Here is a 12,890-nt window from a genome sequence, read left to right on the forward strand (position 1 = left end):
GCGCATGCTAGACATTTGTTTTGGAAAAAGTCAGCCAAGTCTGTCAAAAAGTATTCGCAATAGAATTATGAGTAAAGCCAACGAAAATGTATTTTGTTCCAACTACAGGGTGGCGATTGCCGACCTAAAATATATAACGGATGCAGCATGTATAGAGGAGGAATAAATCTACGAGCCGACAGATTTTTATTGGCTATAGTATATTAACATGTGTAGTGTAAAATCATTTTGTGTTTATCGTTTTCTATGCCCATCACTCTTGCTTTGTTAATTTTTACAAACCCTGTGATAACCAATGGGTCACCAGTCATCATAATGTTCACTTATACATGTTTTTTCCATATATGCCGGTAGTAAACATTACATATTTGTTTTACCCAGCTTCTTTAAGTATAATGGATGGTTTGCACACTTATGTTTGAACTGGGGAATACTGATGAAGAAAAGGAAGCAAGACAAAGTCAAGAACGTCCGGTGCAGGGCAGCGACACTGAAGACGAAGTACCTAGAACAAGTCGCATGGACGATCTATCGACTTGGTGCCAATACCAGTATGGTGAACTGATGCCCACATAAGCAGAAAACATTGGTTGCCAAGAGAATTCAACTTATGGGGTGTAACAAACCGTAGAAGATTCCCCCCCCCCCCCCCACCACAACAGTGCATTACGTTGTAGAAGGACTTTAGGGACGGATGCCTTATCCGGGTTATTGTATACGGACAACATTGATGAATGAACTAGGGGGCACCAACTGCCCATGTGTTCCCACTAATGACTGAATAAAGCATTACATGAATAACAATTCTACAAACCTTAATGTACGCTCACCAACTCCACTGGCTGTATGCATTTCATGTGACTATGTTTACATTAATAACACATATCCTTCTACATGTGACGCACTTGGCATCCATTCTCACCCACAATAGGACTACACCAGATTTTAGTATGCCTGCTTATCAAGGTCTATTTATTTCAAATATTCTTTTGGGGTTCCCTTCCACAAGAGTTCAAATCTTCCAGCTTTTCAAACACCACAACTCCTTGGGACACTTCCCAGCTCTTATGATACTGTTATTTTTCCCTAGTTCACATAGGCAGTTCAGTTTCTTGATTTCAAAAAACACATAAGAATTTGTTGTAGTATAAACACAAGCTTCTTTATGGGTGATTTCAGTAGCTTTGTCCATACAGGGGTGAACTCGGTCTAGGCGCAGTTTTAGGACCACATGGTCCACCCATTACAGGTCACGCAACCGCCCCCCCTTCCTTGCTGCTTTTCCAACAACACTAGGCCACTGCTTCTACTTTACAGTGCTGCTTGATTTATTCGCATGACTCACATTCGCCCGACACTATACAGTGGCTTGGTAGGCCACAATGCACTTGTTACACTTTCTTGTACTCTCCTGGCTCTTGCGTGTGTCCTGATAACATGCAGTTCCATGAATTCTCTTGGCTGCTGCCAATGCTTGTTTTCTCATAACAGTTCCTTTGAATTTCCGTGGCTTTGGCCAATGCCAGGTTTCTCATACAGTACAATTCATTGCATTCTCTTGACTTTTGCCAATGCTGGTTTCTCAGGCAATACCGTTTTTTTTTTATCTTGGCACATTTCACAAAACGTCTCTCGCTCCGCTCGATATTCAAGAGTGCTCAAATCTTGCTTTCACACCATTAGGTATTCAAAAGTACTTCTATTTGCCTTCACTCAAATCAGGATTCATTGAAATGCTTGTGTCGGTTCAAATCAATGTTCATTGCTTGCTTTGCATATTCGCCTGCAAGCCCTGTGTTCCCCGTTCCTGGTACACTCACTGGTTGGAGCTTATGGCTTCTCTGCAAGGTCCTCGTCTGCAACGAGTTCTCTTCTTCCCGTGCAGTAACTTGCTTGCTTACCCAGCGGCTCTCTGTGGGTTCGCTAACACAGCGATGCTCCTCCTGCATTTTGGGACTCGGAAAACCGCTTTGCTCGGTCACGCCAGTCTCCCTCTCACAGTCTACCCCCGGCCCTCAGTATCCTTCGGCTTCGCTTCCCGCTGCATAAACTCTGCATCTTCCAAAGGGTCTCCGCTCCACTTGCCATATCGCTGATCCGTAGAGGTCTGCCTGCTGTAAAGGCAACAGCATGAAATAGACAGACACCAAATTCAAAGTTCAAACAAAATGTATTAATTAACTTAAATGTCAGGATGGTGTAAGGCAGACTTGTCCAACCTTTCTGAATGTGGGGCCGAAGCATTAACTTTTTGTCACCCATTGGGCCGGCGAGCCAAAAGTCAACAACCTCACCCAAAGCAGTATATTAAAAAGCAATTGTGTGACCTTTGACACAATAGCATCACAGGCAGCGATAGCCATGCAGTCCCAAAGATAGCTTTTGGTGTCATGGGCAGTGTCAAAAGTTAGTTGCTTGTGATTTCTTTGTGTCTATGTGTTAATATTTTTCTGAAATAGTGGGGGCGACCGAGCTATAAGGTTCTAGGGAGGGTTTGAGGGGGGGGGGGGTTCACCCCCCCACCAAGAATTTTTTTTCAAAAAGGAGGTTGAAATGGTGCATTTTACAGCAGAAAAGGTAACCAAAACGCCATAAGTTTACAATCAGTTCTAAGGGGGAACATGAAAATTCCATGTCACCAACAGCAGAAAAGAACATTTTACAACACAACACATTTTAATGATCAAAGTGTCCAAAGTGTAAGACAGCACGGTCACTGATTTAACACATTGTCATGCTGGTTGTACCCAAAATATGCCTCTGTAGCAACATGTCTATGCTGGCTGTTCCCAATTTAGGCCAGCATTGTCCTGTACAAAGCAGGATTGATGCTGCCTGAGCATGTGCAGTGTGCCCAATACATATGGTGGCTTATCTCTGTAATACACATTACTTCTGTGGTGATGAAAGAAGCATACTTCAATTCAACAGATAAAATGTGGAAAAGCGATCACCCAAAGGTGAACCTAATTGAATAAACGCAATGTGAGCACAATCTTAAAGTATGCAACCTAGCAGGCCTAGTGCACACTTTACCTTTTCTTTCACCAATAAATCGGGGGGAGAGCACAAACGCAGTCCCCCACTACCAGAAATAATGCAGTTGTGTATCCCGCATTTGGAAACATAGCAGGGGTCAGCAAATCCGATGTGCAATGGGTAAGCCTCACCCTGGGAGATCTGCCCTTGAGATCAGATTCTCCCCTGCCAGCTAAGTATGAGTTGCATGCAAGAAGGCAGGGGTTGGGTCAGTTCTGGGAAGCCCTGCTAAGCGAGGGTGAGAAGGCAGGCCCTGACCCAGCCCCAACCCCCCACACCCCGGAAGCTCCGAGCATCTGCAGAGCTGCCTGTCCCGCGTGTACGGGGAAGCTCCAGCAGGCAGAGCCCAGCAGAAGAGCAGATTGTAGCGCAGTGCCTTTCTCCCATCAGGCCCTGCTCGGCCCGAGATTTGTATAAATAGCAGGATGGCTCGAGCAGGCCTGTTGCAGTGTGCCCACTGGCCTGTCGGCCCCACACGGGCCCATGGCCCACCTGAGCAGAGCTGCTCAGCGCTGGCCCCATTGACACCATCATAATCATCTGGACCTCGACGCTCCACCACCCCTGAATCTCAGAGTTCTGCTCAATGACAATGCTGGAGCTTTGACATCTTTGCCGTAACCGTATGCCGTGTTGTGTCAGCCGGGCCTGCACAGCGCCAAAGGCAAGTATTCCCTTGTCCGGGCCCAGAGGTCACCGAGTCTTCCAGTGCCATCCACTTGGCACGGCCTACTGTTCCCAGTGTCTTCTACCCGCAAATCAGCACCACTGCCAAACAGAACTGCATCATTGGAGCCCATCGCTGCTGCTCTCCGACTTGACCCCAGCCCAGCGCAAAGGCACCCATGCTTCTGGTCTGATGCTGAAAAGCCTGGCTCTGCCGAGAACCGAAAGACAAGAACTAAGGTATTTTGGGAACATAGTACTATTGTATTTTGTGTTGCAACTGTATCAGCTCACACCTCTCCTGAAGGGTATAGGCTGCCCTCAGACTGTGCTACCAAAAGAGTGAAATTAAGTTATACTTGTTGGGCTTGCCTGTTTCACTTTTATGATTGGGATCACTGCTGCATGGGTATTAAGCGTGTTATAAATAACCCATCATATCAATCCATGGATATTTTCATCAATCCGCACTGTGCTTAGAGGTAAAGGTAACTGAGATCCCGCTGTTCTTTGTCTCGAGACGAGGAAAAAAGCACTGCAAATGTTAAGTTTCTCAGCTGAAGGTTCATCTTCGGTGACATTCGCAATTCAAAAGAACTATTTTTTGGGGCAGACAGGCTTTGTCGCCGCAACCCCTGCTAAACATAGGTCCAGAGATGACATACCTTGAAAGTAACTCCGCACAATGGCCCTCTGAGCAGCGGCCCACGGCTAATCAGGGGTTCAGGAATTCCGCCGTGCTGCCCACGCCGAGAGGAACTCCTGCACAGCACCTGTCCACATAATCCTTCGCCCGGGCCAGCACTCTTCTCCTCACTTCGCCACCTCCTCCCTTCATCTCGGTTCGCCTTTTGCCCCTCGGAGCACAATGCAAGAGAGGAACGGACATGTCTGGGCCCGTTCTTCTCTTGCATGGTGGGTCCTACTTGCCTGAAATGGGATGTATAAATGCAAAGTAATTGCTACTATATTTATCCCATTGTTCATAGTTTGTGGGAGTACTGGGCAATTGTATGGACCCGCGCTAACTGAAAATGAATGGTATTCCCGAGGTAACCCTCACTATGCCGTGATACAAATTAGTCTCTCCTTCCTCCATCATCAAGTCCCAAGATCTTCTTGACGAATTTATTTATTTATGCAATGTTTGTCGGATATCCGACAAACATTGCATAAATAAATAAACGCTTTGTGGCTGAGGACTGTAACTACCTCCGTTGACCCCATGGGGTCACCAGAGGAAGTTACAGTTTTGCGCACAGGCCCATTAAAAAAAACAAAACATTTTTTTGGTCCAACATACGGCCTCGCGGGCCACATAAAATGGCTTGGCGAGCCGCATTGTGGTCCGCGGGCCGTATGTTGGACAACCTTGGTGTAAGGCCCAACTTGCCCTATGCCAAGGTGGGATTTCCCTACCTAAAAAAACGGATTGAGTCAATAAGTTCAACTTAAAGGTTGGTCTGTGTCAAACCCTATACTTGCACTCACAACTAAAGCTTAATACTGTGTAGGGATATCAACCACAAAAGAAGCAGTGTTCCCAATAAAGTTCTGAGCTCCCAGCTCCTGGCTTGCTTTCCAGCTCCCTTTCCACAAGTTCAAGACAACATTTCCACAAAGGCTCTGGGTTCCTGTCTCCAAGTTCAAAGAAATTCCCAAAAGACCTCAGGGTTTTCTTCCCCAAGAAGACAACAAATTTGTGAAAACGCCCAAGGGTTCCCTTCCCCAAGTTTAAAGCAGTCTCCAAAAGATCTCGGGGTTATCGTCCCCAAGAAGAGAAAACTGTTCCAAAAGGGCCCATGGGTGCCTTTTACCCAAGGTGACAACAAAGGTCACAATGTCTTAGGTTTCCCTTCCCCAAGACCTCAACTTGTCCAGCTTGCCAAGTCACACTCAGTTCAAGTCTCTTAATACTTAAAACTAGTTCCAACGTTTAACTCCTTCAGACTTTTCATTAGTATACACAGATTGCTATCTTCTGTATCCACTTCAGCAACCTACTTCATAAGTGAAGATTCTTGATCTGTATTTTCCTTGGCTTTTCAGACAGTATCCTTGGGCTAGGCGCAGTTGTCGAACCACACGGTCCACCCATTACAGGTCATGCAAACGAAAACCCTGGTCTTTCTTGCCCACACAGGTTTCTCTGCCACTACACCTGTGCTCTGGTTCACATTCACTTGGATTTCTCCTTGCCAGTCTCTTGGCTTTGTAACAAGGTGTTCTTCCACACAATTCACTCCATGGTACTCACCCTCTCTTTCCTCACCTTACTTTCATCGTCTTTAGCAAGGTTCATTACTTGTTTTCCAATTTATTCAGAAAGCTTCATTCTTTGTCTTTCAGTATTCATTCTGTTTTCGCACCCGTTTGCATTCCATTTGTATGCTCATCAAAACTTTCCTTCAGTTTGGTATTCAATAATACTTAATTTACTTTTTTTCATTTAAAGTTCAACTTGCTTACACGGTTTATTAAAACCCCTCACTTTTATCTCTTCGTTCTACGCACCTGTTGCTGTAGCTTTGCGAGCAGTGCTTGCTTCTCTGCAATCTTGCTGTGGGCTGCCGATAGCTCAGCCCATCGCTCACGGTGGCCTCCACAGTCACTGCAGTCTCTTCCGTGCCCCACAGCTCCAGCTGCGGGCAACCAATCAAGGAGGCTCAGATATGAGTTTACCTTTCCTGAATAAGGAAATATCTTCCTATCTAACCTCTTCCTTGTGTCAATACATGGATGACATGTTCTAGGGTCATTTTAAAAGAAAGTAAAGGGGAAAGAATAACAATATTCCCTAAATGCTGCTGGGACTGAAGGTACATCATGAAATGGAAACTGCAGATACTGTGCCTCACCCCAGGACATCCCCTTTCCATTCCCCCCAAAGTCTCCTCTATCCAGGTGCCAGTCCCTTGCATATCCACCCCCAGGGTCGGGATCCAAAAGCAATGGCACTTCCCTAGCCACCTGAGCAGAGATTGTGGGAAGAAGGAAGTGAGGACGCCCTCGGGTGTCTCACACTGCATCCAGCAGTCGGTAGCCCTGCTTCCATTTCCATCACCGTTCCAGATTTTAAAGTTCTTGCCACCATGCTAGGTCCATAAAGGTCTAGACCGCTCACTGGTGAAACGGCATTCCTGCCTTACTCTTGCTGTCCTCCTCGTCTCAGTACACAGCGGAGGCCGGTATGTGTGTGTATTAATAAAATGAGGATGTGTTTCTCTCATTGGTTTCTTCCTCATCCAAGTACTGAACTGGTGTTTTCTGGAATGTTTTACGGGAAGAATAGGGGAAGGGCTGAAAAATAAAAACCTATAATGGCTTGTGGGATAGAGGGTTTTATGAAAAGGAAATGGGGATACCATGTCTCACTTAAGGATGTCCTCTTCCCACGTTCCCCTCACCCAAGTGAGCCTCCCTCGGATATCCACACCGAGGGTCAGGATCCAAGAGCGATGGCCTTTACCGGGCCACCTGAGGGGAGGATGGTTACGCTCATCTTGTTCCCACAGGGGCGTCGATCGGACCCGGACAGCTGCGGTCTCCACCACCGTGATGCGTAGTGAAGAGATGACAGTCTGGACTGGCCCACCTAATCTTGTCTGCTGGACTCGAAGTATTCTCCTGCAAGTGGAGAAAGGGATTTAGCCACCCGTGGACTTTAGTGATGCCCCCCCCCCCCCCCCAACAGTTCTCGTTCTCCCCACTAATCACCTCCGATATCCCCTTTTGGTAAGCTCACCTTATGTTTTTAAATGAGCTCTCCATCCTGCATGGCATGCAAGGGTGCGTAGATATCAGTTACTTCACTGGGTTGAAGGTACTGGAGGAGTTCCGGAGGAATATTAACTCCAGTGTCTATAAAGTTCAAAGAGTTCAATATGTCCGATGTTCACTCTTGTTCCATTCCCTCGTTAGGTTGCAGCTGGGTCCAAAAGAATATTGCCTGGAGGCAGCTGATGGCGTTCAGGTAAGAGTCTGTATTACCAAACACTGTTCGGTAAAAGTTGCATGAGTTTAACTTGCTGTTTTATCTCCCTTTATAGGTGGGGCATAGGAAGATGCGGCAAATTAAAGAATACCACCTCCGGTGGTAAAGCAGGTAAGCCTATGGTGGCAAAGAGATCGTCTTTGTCGGTTTTCTCGGCTCACCTTGTTATTCCTTTTGTTTTCCCCCCAGGTGCTGGATTTCGACAAAGAAAATGGAGGCAGCGCCGAGTCGAAAGATGCGGTGGACTGGTGAGTATATCGCGGCGCTGCTGCTGGCGAAGCAACGCGTGCTGAAATGATGTCCTTTCCAGGCTCAGAGATGTGCTGGGTCCGGAATCAAATATTGTCTGTGATCTAACCTCTTCTCCTTTCGACTAGGAGCTCCGGATTCGAGGCGGGCGTGGCAGAAGACTGGATGCTGACTTGCAGACACGGTGAGCGTCACGCTGCTGGATGCAAAATAATGCGAAGCATGGGCTGCTGTTCGGGCGTGGTTTAAATAGCCTGCAAGTAGTCCCAGGTAAGAAGTTCCCCAGAACCACACCCGAGTGAAAAATAGTTCCTGTAATAAAATAGTCCCATCCAAGCCTCACGTTGGCTTGGACTCATTTGCAGCATGGTCTGCATAAGGGTCTGCATAAGGTAAGTAAAGTCTATGAGCCTGGCGCCTAGACTGTTTTCTATGATGAGCCTGGCACCTAAGCTGCCAGGACTGAATCCAAACAGCCCCCAGCCAGGGCTGTTGGGGTTTTAATGAGTATCTGGATGCCTGCTCCCAGGGCTGATGGACACGATCCGGGGCATCATGACAAGGATACAGGGGGAAAAGGAGCAAGGACACCCTCAGGTTCCTCACACTGGGCAGTATACAATGTCAAATTGGTCAGAATACAATGCCAATTGGCCAAGTGAGCACTCTACTACCGACACCGGAATAAAGTTAAAGGGTTTTACTAAGCAAAAGTAAAACATAAGACTATTGCATGGGAATTGTTTCATGATGGCTGTAACATAAATGTTGTTGGGGGGGGGAAACAGTCCTTAAAAGCAGAGCTATATATGAAGGACAGCAAATGAAAAGGCACACAAAGTTCCAGACAGGACAGTCTCTTGCAGTGATATTTAGATATCAGTTCTTATCCTTGTGTCTGGGCACACAAGGCCACTCTTCCTCTGCCTGGATTTTAGGGTTTCCTCACTTTGCCAAATGAGGCAAAAATACTCCCCTTCTTGTGGCACTCCTTCTCTTTGGTACTCATTAACCTCTTCGAGGGCCAATGGGGAGCAAAATGCTCCCTTTCTTTCTCTTCACTGTAGCACACCCCTCGTCTCAGCTGAGGGGGCTCTCCTCCCGCCTACTGGGGCACACCCCTCCTATGGGATACAGTGGGCGCTCATCTGTTACACATCCGATTTTGGGGATCAAAGTCACTCTTACTACTTTTCAATCCCCCTTCTATTGGGTCAGGGGTGTCTCCTGATCTCAAAGAGTTCTCCTCCTCAATGGAGTACACACACCCTTATGGGTCCACAGGGCTCTCTACCCCCCTCACTAGAGCACACCCCTCTTCTATGGCCCAGGGGACAATTCACTGGAGCACCCCCAACCCCCCTCCCCCTTCTGTAGTTCATTGGGTATTCTTCCCCCTGCCAGAAGCACACCTCTTCTGGGCTCAAGGGGTTCCCCTCCTCCTGTGCTCCGATCATTTTCAACAAACTCTCCTCAGCCCTTAGCTTAGAGACACTCTCTGCTGATCTTAGAGTGAGTTTTAAAGCCCTGACCATCCTCCTGAGGCAAACATCTCAATTGATTGGTTAATTGGCTTCCTATGGCTAGCCATGAGAGGAATGTATTTAAAAGGCCACCATTTTGGATTTCTCCAAGTCCGTTTCCTGTGCAGGAGCTGGCGTTTGCCAGCTGCTCTTCTCCTGCCTTATCTCCAGGCTGTCCCCCTGCATAGAAGTCGTTTTGTGGGTGTCTGGTGTTGAAAGACCGACACAATGGACAGGAAAGCCTCTGGTAAGATGCCACCTTTGCAAACACTTGAGGGAAGGGAGGATTTCGCTCTATAAATGCTGCAACTACAGCAGAGAGAGAAAACTGTTCTCCTTCACAAGCACTGCTGCTGGGGACAGAGACGAGTTGGGACGAGTTAGGTTTTTCCCTTCGAGGATCTGCACCGGTTGACTTAAGCGTCTCTCTGCATGTGCTAGTAGTTACCCATTGCATTTCCTTCACTAAATCCCTGAAAGACATTCTGGAATCCACTCCAGATTTGGATTTGTAAACATGATGAATATTGGGAGATGCAGTCCCTGAACATCCGGGTTCTTTGGGACCCGGTATTACCTATATAGTTGCTCCCACTGTTTGTACCGGAATAGTTCAGGGATGGTCCAGTGGGTGGAAGCATGACTAGCACTGACTTTGTCACAGCAATGAAATAGTGGCACACTACAAAATGTAAACATTTTCTTTGGAAACCAATTGTTTCAGTAGTGCAGACAGTGGATTTTCTTTAGTAAAAAGTCTTCATAGAATGTGGATTTTCATGAATATTTAATTTAAAATGGTCAAAAGTTGTGGCTGCACAGTGAAGCATCAAAATGTCACCCGTTGACCAAAAAAATAAAAAATCCTGTGCTAGCACGTTGGCCCTGCACTGTTCATTGCCCAGTTTCCCCGGATGTCTGTACTATCCTGATAGCACCTGGTTGTTTGCAGTCAAGCTATACGGGGCCCAAGCATGGATGTCTGTCATGGCTAATACAATGCCTCGTAGCCAACACATTAGCTATTATCTTCCTCCATTTTAGATCACTTTCATTGAAGAAACAAAGCCAGATGACAGGTTATGCTCAACTCAATTATTCTGGTATTTTTGTATTGCACTTGATGAATGAAGATGAAGCTAAAAGCATTCTCCTTTTGCAGAACACTTTTCTGCAAATTGTCACGATGGATTATTATGTGATTTTTTCAGTTTCCAAGTAATTGCTACATAACAGGTTATTATTTTAGTTCAGAAAGACAAACATTCACAAATTATTTCACCTTGCTGTAACAAGAACTGGATGGCAATACGGCCATGTGCGGAAATAGCAGACAGACTTTAAATATCTTCACCTCATAACCAAAATGTGTCATACTGGGTAACTCATTAAGCTCATGATGTCCAACCTGCACAAAATCGCCAGTCGCTCCGTCATTTTCATTTGTCACCCCCCTAAGAATGATTTGGTTGTCAGGGTAAGCCCTTCCGAAAAGCAGCACCTTATAATGTTGCTTCACATACAGTAGTAGTGTACATTGATATATTGCACACGTCAAAGTAATGTTTCTTAGCGTATTAACAGCAATATGTCCCTCTTCCTAATCTCAGTCAGCGCCGGTATGCGTACGCCTTCTTATCAGTAGCCATGATCTATGATATTTTATGTGTGCGTTCCTCGCTGCTGCCAATCTGCGTCCTGTATCCAAGCATTAGCACCTTTAGATCGCCTGTGGTTGGTAACCTTCTGTGTCTGTCGGAGCGTGTAGACCTTTTCATATGGCTACTGATCGTGCACGGTTAGGCGTTTACCAGAGAGGCGCTGTAGAGAACGTCTGTGATGCAGGAGTCCAGTGAGGAACAAAGGCATTGACACGTGAGCAATTAACCGAAGCGACAGTGGCTAGTGGGGCCAAGTGCATGCCTTTTACACCGTTAAATACATTGAGGCACTACAGTACAAGGCTGCTGGGGGTCTCATTGTTTCGGCACCACCAAATGAATCCGGCAGACACTACAATTAAATGTGCTTCAGCCATCTACGCCCATTTTTATGGATCAATGTATTTATTTTTGATAGGAGAAATATAGAAGTTTCACCACAAAATGAGTTCTTTGCACCTCTCGCTGGTCAATAGCAGGTGCCGACTTTTGTGACTTTGATAAAAGATATTGCATATGGGAGCTATTTCTGGCCTTGACATTCCATGCGCCAAGTTTACTACAAACCCAAGGTGCGAGGATAGAGAGTTGTGATGATATGTACATGGGGGTCACAGGTGCACTTGCCACTGGCTAGTGATAATTGTCTCAGTGAGTAAGAAATGGTGTGTTGTGTGTATGCATAGAATTGTGGTGGCGAATGACTTGATGGCTGGCTAGTAACTTGCAACTTGAAATGTGTACCCCTGGAACAAGGGATTTTCATAGTAGATTTTTTCTACACAAGAGTTTGAGAAAAAGAAAAATATATCCCTGGTTTGATTAGTGAAAGGCTTCAAAGATGGCAAGAGGAAAAACAGAAAATGGAACAGATAGTTGTGTAAGGATTTAAAGTATTGTGTTGCAAATAAATTCATGGCGTGGTGCCTTTTGCAAAACTAACTGTATGAGCCATTAGGTTTAAACGTGTACTAGATGTGCTCTAATTCTTCTATGTTAACATTCTCAAAATTAATGTCACACAGGCATGTTTGAGAGGCGCCAGTTGTCCCGGGGAGCCAAAAGTAGCTCCTGGAAGCTCTTGGTTTCAAGCAAGCCAGGCTCTCCTAGAGTAGAAACAAGAGCTAAAAAAACTCCCTGCTGCTAGCAATTTCGAACCCTGCATCTGAATGTGAAATGCATTGGACCATACTTGTTGCCATTATACAGTTCTATTCACAGCAACGTGGTAGCAGACTACAAATGATGGTACCCCATTCCTTGGGGTGACATGCAGTTCACAATTCATGGGTTCAAATCCTGGTGGACCACAACATCCTTGATTTTGTAAGACGTTATCGAAATGGATACCAACGAGTGTGCTCACAGCCTCTTTTAAGCAGTGCAAGGCAATTCAGTTTGTGGTCTGTGAGCTGGTAAAATGGATCAGCGGGTTAAACTCGGTGGCTGCGATCTGCAGGTTCCAGGTTCAAATCCCAACAAGGCCAACTCTGCCTTTCATCCTTTCCAGGTCGATAAAGGAGTACCAATTTCGATTGGGTAGTAATGTATGTAAATATGTCCTATGTAAAGCGCTTTACATTAAAGCGCTATATAAAAAACAAATTATGTAAATGTTCAATGTAGATTACATATATAAAAAACACAATGGTGGCAGAAATCGAAGATCTCCTGGACATTTTCTGCTTGGGTGATCATTTACTAAACCATAGGTTCAACAGTTCGCAATTATAGAATGAACCGAGGACCATACATGAC

General features: G+C 45.9%; 1 protein-coding gene and 1 non-coding gene across 4 annotated transcripts in view; both read right to left on the reverse strand.

Annotated features, from left to right (window-relative positions):
- C10H12orf43 (chromosome 10 C12orf43 homolog) overlaps positions 1–12,890 on the reverse strand; it is a 94,924-nt gene that overhangs the window by 41,409 nt on the left and 40,625 nt on the right. The gene's annotated exons all lie outside the window — the stretch shown is intronic.
- LOC138496230 (U1 spliceosomal RNA) lies at positions 3,058–3,219 on the reverse strand. Its single transcript, XR_011277767.1, has one exon. It is a non-coding gene; the product is annotated as a U1 spliceosomal RNA (small nuclear RNA).

Source organism: Ambystoma mexicanum, chromosome 10 (genome assembly GCF_040938575.1).
Source record: "Ambystoma mexicanum isolate Mex_15411 chromosome 10, UKY_AmexF1_1, whole genome shotgun sequence".
Lineage (NCBI taxonomy): Eukaryota > Metazoa > Chordata > Amphibia > Caudata > Ambystomatidae > Ambystoma > Ambystoma mexicanum.